Raw genomic sequence first — 13,049 nt, forward strand, 5'->3', positions numbered from 1 at the left:
GTCTGGCAGGTGTAGAGGTCGGGCAGGTGTAGAGGTCTGGCAGGTGTAGAGAGGTCTGACTGGTGTAGAGAGGTCTGGCGGGTGTTGAGAGGTCTGGCAGGTGTAGAGGTCGGGCAGGTGTAGAGGTCGGGCAGGTGTAGAAAGGTCTGGCAGGTGTAGAAAGGTCAATAGGTTTATAGAGCTCTGACAGGTGTATAGAGATCGGGCAGGTGTAGAGAGGTCAACCAGATGTAGAGAAGTCAGGCAGGTGTAGAGAGGTCGGATAGGTGTAGAGAGGTCGGGCAGGTGTAGAGAGGTCGGGCAGGTGTAGAGGTCAAGCAGGTATAGAGAGGTCGGGCAGGTGTAGAGGTCAAGCAGGTATATAGAGGTCGGGCAGGTATAAATAGATGTAGACATGAATAACAGCAAGGATAGATGTAAACATGAATAAATAATTAAAGTATTCAGACCCTTCGCTCGAATAATTCTCAAAACCACTTTGTGTTCACTATCAAGAATAAATGGGGCAGAGATGTCCACTCAAAGGCTGACATCAGCTTACTCGAGGAGGAATACCTGAAAAGTGAGGTCACCAGAACTGACCCCCGGGGTCACCAGAACTGACCCCGGAGGTCACTAGGACTGACCCCGGGGTCACCAGGACTGACCCAGGGGTCACCAGGACTGACCCCGGGGTCACTAGGACCGGGGTCACTAGGACTGACCCCGGGGTCAGACATAACCGTAGCCCCAGCAATACCTCACCAAATACAATTAATACCCAAGGCGGTCAACGATTTAAACATTAGGTTATTTATATTTTCAGCATTAAGTTTCCTACTATGGATCCCTGATAGAGGCACAGTTAACTGATGCTGTAATCCAAGTACAAGAGAACTGTAAATATTGTTTACATCTCAGCACATTATACTAGATTCGGGTTCCCGCTATGTTCGTCCTCTAGAAATCCGGATCGCCCACACGAACACACACACACAGTCCTTACCCGATCCCTGTGTCTGTAAGGGCCATGTGAGACCCTCACCCTCCATTGACATAGAATACTAATAGTCCTCAGTGGATTATTAATCCCCAGTGGGTTATTAATCCCCCAGTGGATTAGCAAGGGCGCATGATAAATGGCAAAACCGTGAACCTGTGACCGAGCCGCGGCCCTAGTCGTTGTTAATGCCTGTCTGAGCTCTGAATTCCCGTTGTTCAGGTAGTCCGGTCGTCGACGCGCCCAGATTGTTCCGTCTGTTCTGTTGTTCTCCAGTGTACTACTTCCTTGTTAGGAGAGGTCGTGCAGGTTTAGAGAGGTCAACAGGTGTAGAGAGCTCGGACAGGTGTAGAGAGGTCGGGCAGGCGTAGAGAGGTCGGGCTGGTATAGAGAGGTCAACCAGATGTAGAGAGATCAGGCAGATGTAGAGAGGTCGGGTTGGTGTAGAAAGGTCGGGCACGTGTAGAGAGGTCGGACAGGTGTAGAGAGGTCGGGCAGGCGTAGAGAGGTCAACAGCTGTAGAGAGGTCGGGTGAGCCGGATAGCGACGTGTGGCAACTGTGTGACGCAACGAGACCTCCTTTGCGTCAGTGAGCGAGTTCCCAGCAGGAGCCCTTAGCGCGCGCTCCTCTTACCTCGCGCGGCCGCTATCTTCACGGAGTGCCGCTTCCCCTCCCTCGCTATCACCTAACTGTGCCCTTATCACTATAAGTGACGTGACTATAGCGCAAATATCTCGCGTTCGCAAATGACGATTTCGTCAAAAGTTTGCAGTATCTTATAGTTTCCCCCCAAAAAACTAGATTTTTTGTAATTGGGCCTGAGAGGTAATTGCGATATTAATTAAATGGCATCTATGTCGTAACGACACGAGGGGAAACGATCAACATGTGTCCCCATGCGGTTGTGGTCATGTAGCCTATAGTCGCGTGTGGAAGCCTAATAGAGTGCTTGTCGGCTGACTTGGTAAACAGAACTTCGCTAATGTTGCTTTTCTTGAAAATCTATGAAGCGAAAAGTGTTTTAGAAATTGGTGTATAGAAAAGCAGCCCAAACACAGAATGTAAGTACTCTTAAACAAGACTATTTTTTAAGGTGAATTGTTGAAAATAAATGTTTTTTTTTTTAAATAAAATATTTTATAAATATTGTTTTTTTATGAATATTGTTTTTTTATAAATATTTATTTTAAAATAATTTTTTTTTAAATATTGTTCCAATTAAAATTGTTAGAAACGAAGCTGTTTTAATGTTTTTGTAAAGATGTCTTAAGGTCAATTATTAACAATTTAGTTGTTTATATGATATGAGGAATTTAATTGAGATCAAAAGATGGGTTGGGTATACTGCAGGAAAATAGATAATAGAATTTCGGGATATCTTTTGGTATTAAATCCATGATAGACTTATTCTAATAAACTGATCATAGTAATAAAAAGATGATGGCTATGCAAGAATACATATATATACATACACGCACGTTTACACACATATTCATGCTCGGACTCATTCACACATATTTATGTAGGGACACATTCACACATATTCATGTACGGACACATACACACGTTCATGTACGGACACATACCCACATATTTATGCTCGGACACATACACACATATTCATGTACGGACACATACACACATATTCATGTACGAACACATTCACACGTTCATGTACGGACACATACCCACATATTCATGCTCTGACACATACACACATATTCATGTACGTACACATACACACATATTCATGTACGAACACATACACGGTAGTACGCGGCTCCAGCCTGGAGTCCGTACCTAGTCAAGCACAAGACTAAATTGGAGAAGGTTCAAAGGTATGCCACCAGACTGATACCCGAGCTGAGGGGTATGAGCTATGAGGAGAGACTACTGGAACTGAACCTCACGTAGCTTGAAGAAAGAAGAGTTAGGGGGAGACATGGTCACCACATACAAGATATTCAGCGGAACTGATGGAGTAGATAAATACAGTTTATTTAACATATGGGGCACACGCACTAGGGGACACAGGTGGTAACAGAGCACCTAAGTGAGCCACAGAGACGTTAGAAGGAACTTTTTCAGTGTCAGAGTAGTTAACAAATGGAATGCATTCGGCAGTGATGTGGTGGAGGCTGACTCCATACACAGTTTCAAATGTAGATATGATAGAGCCCAGTAGGCTCAGGGACCTGTACACCAGTTGATTGACGGTTGAGAGGCGGGACCAAAGAGCCGAAGCTCAACCCCCGCAAGCACAACTAGGTGAGTACACTCACACTCGCTCACATACGCACATGATCACTCGCATACAGAAACATTAGTTTACACAGACACACACATCAAATACACGAGGACATACAGTATACACACAATTCACATACACAGAACAATACTTGTGCACAAATTCGCGTACATGGATATACTAGCATACGCACACATGGATATACCCACACAGGAGCTCAACCCTATCAAGATATATGTACGACGAACACACATTATAAAATATATATGATATATATATATGTCACAGACAAAATAGGTCGGGAATAGTTCATTCGACAAAAGAGGGTTGGAAAGGCGGGGTCCAAGAGCTAACAGCTCGATCCTGCAGGCACAAATAGTAAACACACAGGAACACATACCCGCACTCTCAAAGCTTAATATATTCCTCCATCCCTAAGCCTAATGTGTTCCTCCGCACCTAAGGTTAATGGCGTGAGAATCGATATAACTACAAGTCAATCTCCAGAAGGTTTAAAGTCTCATTTAAGCACTTGTTAAACCCTTCCTTATTGTGAGCATCAGTGTCTTGGTTGTTAAAGAGTTAATATCGTATTTTTCAGACCCGGCTTCGAATCCCAGGTGATCCGAGTAGATTAGAGATTCAATTGTAGGGAAAATGAGCATATAGCGGAGTAGGAAAGGTGTGAGTAGATGATAGTGTACACATTGATTATGTATAGTGATGGTGTATACATTGCAATTAGTACATTAGTTAATAGTATAAAGGAATTACATTGTTGAACATCTAATCAAATTCATTTTCATTCTTATTTATTTCGACTGTTGGTACTAGAAAAATCCTGATTTAAGTATGTAATAGAAACAACTTTTGAAAATACTTGTCAAATTTTTTAAAACATTTGAAAACTAATTTTAAATGTAATTAAATGTACATCTCGCTCAGGGGCTAACATTGTGTATAACAGGTAATAATAATCCAACCCGTCCTTCTGGGTGTGGCCACTAAACCCGCGCACCATATTGCCCGAACCTGTTATATACAAGTCCACTACGGGGTCACCAGAGTGGGCACTTAATGTGTTCCTTCATTAACTTAATGTGTTCCTCCATCAACTTAATGTGTTCCAAGTGCTACTTGGAACTTTTGTTCCGAGTAGCTGAATGTATAACAACAACAACAAAAAACAGCCCGAACTTAAATATATTCGATATCCTAAACAGTAACTGAGGTATTCGTGTCAGCCCACTAACCCCTCCCCACCCTTCCCCTAACCTAGTGTCGGGCAGGTGGTAACTAGGTAGTGCCATTTCCCCCCCCCCTCTTCCCTTAGTATAGGGCAGGTAACTAAGAAGTTCCACACACTCGGGAAAACTCCCAAAGGTTTCAGGGGTAAAAACCAGGGGCCAGTGTGCAAGAAATTATGCGCTGTGTAGAGGCTAAGCATTATGTAAACACGCGCCTCATCTTTTCCCGACTTGATGTGCTGTCTCAGTATTGTTTGAGCCGACAGAGATTGGAATAAACATTGGCAATTTACATGAGCCAGGCGCCACAGCAACGAAATTTACATGAGCCATAACAACGCAATTTACACCAGAGCAAAGCAAGACACATCTGGCAACAGCGGCCCTATTTTTCAAGTATTTTGACATTTAATTGAAATAATTAAATTTAGCAAATAAATCATTACTGTATATTACTAATATAACAAAAGTAATTAGGCGTTAGGTATTGTGCTATTTTCATATTTTTTTTTTATATTGTGAATGACACACTTTGACATTAATTTTATTGAAGAAGATATAATCTGCCTTATGTAATAATGGGAACCTGTGTGGCGCAGAGGTATCGCTCTCACCAGCGATTTCAGCTGGGTTCGAGCCGTGGCCAGGGAGGACTGACAGGGCACAAGACTCTCAGCTGCTCTCCTAAAAATGAAGGCGAATTAAAAAGTCTCATTTGCACACTAACTTCAGTGTAAATCCTCTTAATTAAGTTGAAATAAAAGAAGAAACGACATTTTTTCGTTCATATTTTCAATGTTTCGTCACAAAAAACACCTTCGCCATGAACGTATTTGAACGTCTGAACATACGCCAAGAACGTATTTGAACGTCTGAACATACGCCATGAACGTATTTGAACGTCTGAACATACGTCAAGAACGTATTTGAACGTCTGAACATACGCCATGAACGTATTTGAACGTCTGAACATACGCCATGAACGTATTTGAACGTCTGAACATACGCCATGAACGTATTTGAACGTCTGAACATACGCCATGAACGTATTTGAAAGTCTGAACATACGCCATGAACGTATTTGAACGTCTGAACATACGCCATGAACGTCTGAACATACACCATACGCCATGAACGTCTGAACATATACCATACGCCATGAACGTCTGAACATACACTATACTCCAAGAACGTCTGAACATACACCATACACCATGAACGTCTGAACATACACCATGAACGTCTGAACATACACCATGAACGTCTGAACATACACCATACACCATGAACGTCTGAACATACACCATACGCCATGAACGTTTGAACATACACCATACACCATGAACGTCTGAACATACACCATACACCATGAACGTCTGAACATACACCATACTCAATGAACGTCTGAACATACACCATGAACGTCTGAACATACACCATACACCATGAACGTCTGAACATACACCATACACCATGAACGTCTGAACATACACCATGAACGTCTGAACATACACCATACACCATGAACGTCTGAACATAAACCATGAACGTCTGAACATACACCATACACCATGAACGTCTGAACATACACCATACACCATGAACGTCTGAACATACACCATACGCCATGAACGTCTGAACATACACCATACACCATGAACGTCTGAACATAAACCATGAACGTCTGAATATACACCATACACCATGAACGTATTTGAACGTCTGAATATACACCATACACCATGAACGTTTAAACATACGCCATGAACGTCTAAACATGCACCATACACCATGAACGTTTAAACATACACCATGAACGTATGAACATACACCCTGAACGTATGAACATACACCATACACCATGAACGTATGAACATTCACCATGAACGTATGAACATACACCATACACCATGAACGTCTGAACATACACCATACACCATGAACGTCTGAACATACGCCATGAACGTCTAAACATACACCATACGCCATGAACGTCTAAACATACACCATACGCCATGAACGTCTAAACATACACCATACGCCATGAACGTCTAAACATACACCATACGCCATGAACGTCTAAACATACACCATACGCCATGAACGTCTAAACATACACCATACGCCATGAACGTCTAAACATACACCATACGCCATGAACGTCTAAACATACACCATACGCCATGAACGTCTAAACATACACCATACGCCATGAACGTCTAAACATACACCATACGCCATGAACGTCTAAACATACACCATACACCATGAACGTCTGAACATACACCATGAACGTGTGAACATACACCATGAACGTCTGAACATACACCATGAACGTCTGAACATACACCATGAACGTCTGAACATACACCATGAACGTGTGAACATACACCATGAACGTCTGAACATACACCATGAACGTCTGAACATACACCATGAACGTCTGAACATACACCATGAACGTCTGAACATACACCATGAACGTCTGAACATACACCATGAACGTCTGAACATACACCATGAACGTCTGAACATACACCATACGCCATGAACGTCTAAACATACACCATACACCATGAACGTCTGAACATACACCATGAACGTCTGAACATACACCATGAACGTGTGAACATACACCATGAACGTCTGAACATACACCATGAACGTGTGAACATACACCATGAACGTCTGAACATACACCATGAACGTGTGAACATACACCATGAACGTCTGAACATACACCATGAACGTCTGAACATACACCATGAACGTCTGAACATACACCATGAACGTCTGAACATACACCATGAACGTCTGAACATACACCATGAACGTGTGAACATACACCATGAACGTCTGAACATACACCATGAACGTCTGAACATACACCATGAACGTCTGAACATACACCATGAACGTCTGAACATACACCATGAACGTCTGAACATACACCATGAACGTCTGAACATACACCATGAACGTCTGAACATACACCATACGCCATGAACGTCTAAACATACACCATACACCATGAACGTCTGAACATACACCATGAACGTCTGAACATACACCATGAACGTGTGAACATACACCATGAACGTCTGAACATACACCATGAACGTGTGAACATACACCATGAACGTCTGAACATACACCATGAACGTGTGAACATACACCATGAACGTCTGAACATACACCATGAACGTCTGAACATACACCATGAACGTCTGAACATACACCATGAACGTCTGAACATACACCATGAACGTCTGAACATACACCATGAACGTCTGAACATACACCATGAACGTCTGAACTTACACCATGAACGTCTGAACATACACCATGAACGTCTGAACATACACCATGAACGTCTGAACATACACCATGAAAGTATCTGAGCTAAACATACGATCTTCACTATACTGCGGTAAACTGTATGTTCCAATAAATGAGTACTAGAAATTCTTCAGTTTGACTACTGATGTTTATAATTGTTTCCAGACTATTGTCTGGTAACACTTATAAACGCAGTTGTTTATAATGATGTAAATGTGATAGTTATTATCACATGACTGATTGTTTGCATGATGGCTTAGGGGTTGATTGTCTGCATGATGGCTTAGGGGTTGATTGTTTGCATGATGGCTTAGGGGTTGATTGTTTGCATGATGGCTTAGGGGTTGATTGTTTGCATGATGGCTTAGGGGCTGATTGTTTGCATGATGGCTTAGGGGCTGATTGTCTGCATGATGGCTTAGGGGTTGATTGTTTGCATGATGGCTTAGGGGTTGATTGTTTGCATGATGGCTTAGGGACTGATTGTTTGCATGATGAGGGGCTGATTGTCTGCATGATGGCTTAGGGGTTGATTGTCTGCATGATGGCTTAGGGGCTGATTGTCTGCATGATGGCTTAGGGGCTGATTGTCTGCATGATGGCTTAGGGGCTGATTGTTTGCATGATGAGGGGTTGATTGTCTGCATGATGGCTTAGGGACTGATTGTCTGCATGATGGCTTAGGGACTGATTGTCTGCATGATGGCTTAGGGACTGATTGTCTGCATGATGGCTTAGGGACTGATTGTCTGCATGATGAGGGGTTGATTGTCTGCATAATGGCTTAGGGGCTGATTGTTTGCATGATGAGGGGTTGATTGTCTGCATGATGAGGGGTTGATTGCCTGCATAATGGCTTAGGGACTATCGGTAAGAGGCTTCGAAGATTTCCCTCACATGAAAAACACGGTTTTTCAGAAAAAGCATGTTTATTTTTACCGTCACAGACGTGACATTTATATAGTATGTATATAAACACCTGCTCGGATGCGAATGGAACGTTGTGTGAAAATTTCAACGCAATCGGTGAAGAACCTTCGAAGATTAGCGGTCATGCTCAAACGAACTTTTCCATTTTTATTTATATAAATTATATGAGGCTCCCAACCCGTCCTCAGACCAAGTGCTTTCCATCCAGCGGTCGACCCCAAATACGCATTCATAATTAATATTATTATATATTAGCATATTGTGCATATTTAGGCATTGGTTAGGTTAAGTTCTGTTGGCGATTATTTGTATTTGTAGTGCGTGGGTGAAGCAGTTACCCCAAATCGTCCTCACATTAGGCTGGTTGACCAGACCACACACTAGAAGGCGAAGGGACGACGACGTTTCGGTCCGTCTTGGACCATTCTCATTCGACTTGAGAATGGTCCAGGACGGACGGAAACGTCGTCGTCCCTTCACCTTCTTGTGTGTGGTCAGGTCACCTTACTTTAGCCACGTTATTGTGACTCATCGCCTGCATTAGGCTGGTTAAAGCAGCGGCCGTCCTCCCCAGACGCATTCATCAATTTAATACTATGTATTAAAAGTTGGTTTGTTCTCATATATAAATTAATATAATTATACATAAAAATTATTAGCTTGTTGTGTGGTTGCCTCCTGGGGAGGGTCAGTAATTCGACCCTGGGGGGGAGAGGGACCTTGATATAGGCCTAACATGTACTGTATGTATATACACTGGCTGCCTGTCCTCCGTCACAATGTATTATTATCATTATTTGGGTAGTAAGGTATGTTTTTTGACAAGACGCGACACCTAGTCTTCCTGTCCCACGGCACTGTAAGGCTCTGCTGCCAGCCAGCTCACGTTATCCCTATATAATGGTGAGAAATATTATAGTTTTGTGCATTCTTCATAGTGTTCATTACTACAAAATAAAATTATTTATTTATTTATTTATTTATTTATTTATTTATTTATTTATTTATTTATTTATTTATTTATATACAAGAAGGTACATTGGGTTTGTGAGAATATAGTACAGTATTTACATTCTTGTAAAGCCACTAGTACGCGCAGCGTTTCGGGCAGAAATTCTTAATTATTCTTAAAATTCTTAATTAATTGCACAGGTAACAAGTAATACAACCTGAATGGTGGTGCAAATTTTGTGTAAATTGGGGTAAATTTGTGTAATTGTGTGTAATTTTGAGTAAAAAAAAACATCCACATGGACGGTGTTGGAAAACGAGTCACTCAGAAAACATTACGGTGGCGATTGGGGTTTGTTCACTTATTATTTACAAGGAATTATCACCTCACACATCACTTCCATTTATAAATCAAAACAGCAGTTAAGTTCTAAGATAAACACATTATATATTAATATATATAGACTGGCTTGTTGTGCCGCCCTGGCACCTTAGTTATGTTCACCGGAACATGTTTGGCAACACAGTTATGTTCACCGGAACATGTTTGGCAACACAGTTATGTTCACCGGAACATGTTTGGCAACACAGTTATGTTCACCGGAACATGTTTGGCAACACAGTTATGTTCACCGGAACATGTTTGGCAACACAGTTATGTTCACTGGAACATGTTTGGCAACACAGTTATGTTCACTGGAACATGTTTGGCAACACAGTTATGTTCACTGGAACATGTTTGGCAACACAGTTATGTTCACCGGAACATGTTTGGCAACACAGTTCTACCTTCAGCTCCCTCGCTAACAATAACCTTGCGGATGCCTTCCTCGTAGGGGCGGGCCCCCTACGAGGGAGAAGGGGTTGTAGGGGGCGGGCCCCCTACGAGGGAGTAGGGGTTGTAGGGGGCGGGACCTGAACATGTTGGTGTGACATTTAATTACCTCTTGTTAGGTACAATAACGTCACTGAAGGCTGCTACCACCAAACTTTACCAGACAAATGAAATGAACACAACCCGATAATTTAAAAGGGGAAACTATCGTAAAATTTTAATGGGAGACCATCCTATATTGACCGACGTGTCGGTCCGTCCTGGACCATTCTTAAGTCGATGCACTATCGACTTGAGAATGGTCCAGGACGGATCGAAACGTCGTCGTCCCTTCACTTTCTAGTGTGTGGTCTGGTCAACATATTTCAGCCATGTTATTGTGACTCATTATCTGCACTATCCTATAATTTATAAGGGGAAACTATCGTATAATTTATGCGTAATGAAATACGAATAGCGAGATATAGTTGTTAGGAAATGTTTCCAAGTGCATCGTGGTCCAGAGGGTAATGCACGAACTAAGATTCCTCGATTCCTCCAAAGAATTTCACATCGTACATTTTCATTCTTGCTCAATAGAGTTCGAAACCTAAAGTATCAGGGCTGCACTTCAATTACCCAAACAGACCATTTCCTTTTAAATCATTTCAATTCCAATTACTTTTTTGAGTTTCTTGTCGTCAGTGCGTGGCTGACTCCATCTCAACGTTCCTTCACCTAATATTGCAAAAGTTCTGAAATGGTTTTTTTTTATAGGCGTTTCCCGTTTTCTCTGGACACTGTTCTTGCTGGTATCTAAGGATCGTTTTCTTTATGGTCTTCCTAACATTTTTATGTGGTGTCGAAAATCACCTTCACCTGAGTGTAAAGATTACCTGAGGAAACGTGATGGGAAAGTCAAAGAGAAAGAGGAAATGTCAGCTCATCTGAGACGCACAATACGTGGAAGGCCTCTCACTGACGTACAGCAGGTACACGACACCCACTGACGTACAGCAGGTACACGACACCCACTGACGTACAGCAGGTACACGACACCCACTGACGTGCAGCAGGTACACAACACCCACTGACGTACAGCAGGTACACGACACCCACTGACGTACAGCAGGTACACAACACCCACTGACGTACAGCAGGTACACAACACCCACTGACGTACAGCAGGTACACAATACCCACTGACGTACAGCAGGTACACGACACCCACTGACGTACAGCAGGTACACAACACCCACTGACGTACAACAGGTACAGAACACCCACTGACGTACAGCAGGTACACAACACCCACTGACGTACAGCAGGTACACAACACCCACTGACGTACAACAGGTACAGAACAAAGCTGTTATCAAGGGCTTCATACAACCAGTGTCAGACACTGGTCCTCTGTCCTCAACCCAGCCACTGGACCGTACTGAAAGACAGGAGAGTACGCCACCAGTCACACACACACACACACACCTGCCTGCACTGACAGACACTGCACATCTTCCAAAGTTCAAGATAATGCAGGCAATCAACTTTTCCAACAGCAGATGAAGTAGGAACAATAATGGAAAAGTAGCAGCAAGGATTCAAACTTTCTATCACAGTCAACCCGAGAGGAAAAATTATAATATCACCACCAGACTGCAAAATTACTTAGAAAGAATACCAGTCCTTCAATGGATATCTGTATACGTGGAAAAGCTGGACCCATCACATAGGCGCACAGGAGTCGTGCTGTTGGGATACCCAGTCGACTTGCCCCTGGATTCAATAATAGAACACAAGCAAGTCTGCGATGCGGAACAAAGGCGCACAAAGATAATTAAAGCAGCGGCACGTCAGGGGTGTGATGAGCGTCACAGGGAAGGCTTCTGAAACAATCTTGGAAATTTGGGGAATATACCGAAACGCGGCACCAGACAGGAGAGAAGCGGGGTGAGCAGCCTGAGGTATTGAACGAAAGACTGTGTAGCCAAGCACATGGTAAACCAGACCACAACAGCCAAATGTCCAAATTTAGAGGCAAACATCATGCCTGAAGCACAACCTGTTCTGCACGGAAAGACAATGTGCAGGCAGCTCAGGCCAGGATAATCACACAGACCAGCACTACACATATTCTCAGGGGTATTGGCAACAGGATACAATATTCTAAGAAGAATTGACAGAGTGGACAAAGACAAGCTCTTTAGCACGGGTGGAACACGAACAAGGGGACACAGGTGGAAACCTAGTACCCAAATGAGCCAAAGAGACAGTAGAAAGATTTGTTTCGGTGTCAGAGTAGTTAACACATGGAATGCGTTAAGCAGTGATGTGGTGGAGGTAGACTCCATACACAGTTTCAAATATTGATTTAATATAGCCTAGTAGACTCAGGAATCTGTCCACCAGTTGATTGACGGTTGTGCTTGCGGGGGTTAAGCCAAAGCTTAACCCCCGCAAGCACAAATAAGTCAGTATAAATAGGTGATTACACACCAACACCAACGTCTGGAACACTCCTGTACACTCACAACACTCAC

At 42.9% G+C, this 13,049-nt stretch overlaps 1 protein-coding gene across 1 annotated transcript in view; it reads left to right on the plus strand.

Annotated features, from left to right (window-relative positions):
- The first annotated feature begins 1,598 nt into the window (after positions 1 to 1,598).
- LOC123755676 (gonadotropin-releasing hormone receptor-like) overlaps positions 1,599 to 13,049 on the plus strand; it is an 83,511-nt gene continuing 72,060 nt past the window's right edge. Inside the window, exon 1 of the mRNA XM_069299933.1 lies at positions 1,599 to 2,041. The gene's annotated coding sequence lies outside the window, so the exon portion shown is untranslated. The remainder of the gene's footprint in view (positions 2,042 to 13,049) is intronic.

The sequence above is a fragment of the Procambarus clarkii genome, chromosome 43 (assembly GCF_040958095.1).
Source record: "Procambarus clarkii isolate CNS0578487 chromosome 43, FALCON_Pclarkii_2.0, whole genome shotgun sequence".
In the NCBI taxonomy this organism is placed as follows: domain Eukaryota; kingdom Metazoa; phylum Arthropoda; class Malacostraca; order Decapoda; family Cambaridae; genus Procambarus; species Procambarus clarkii.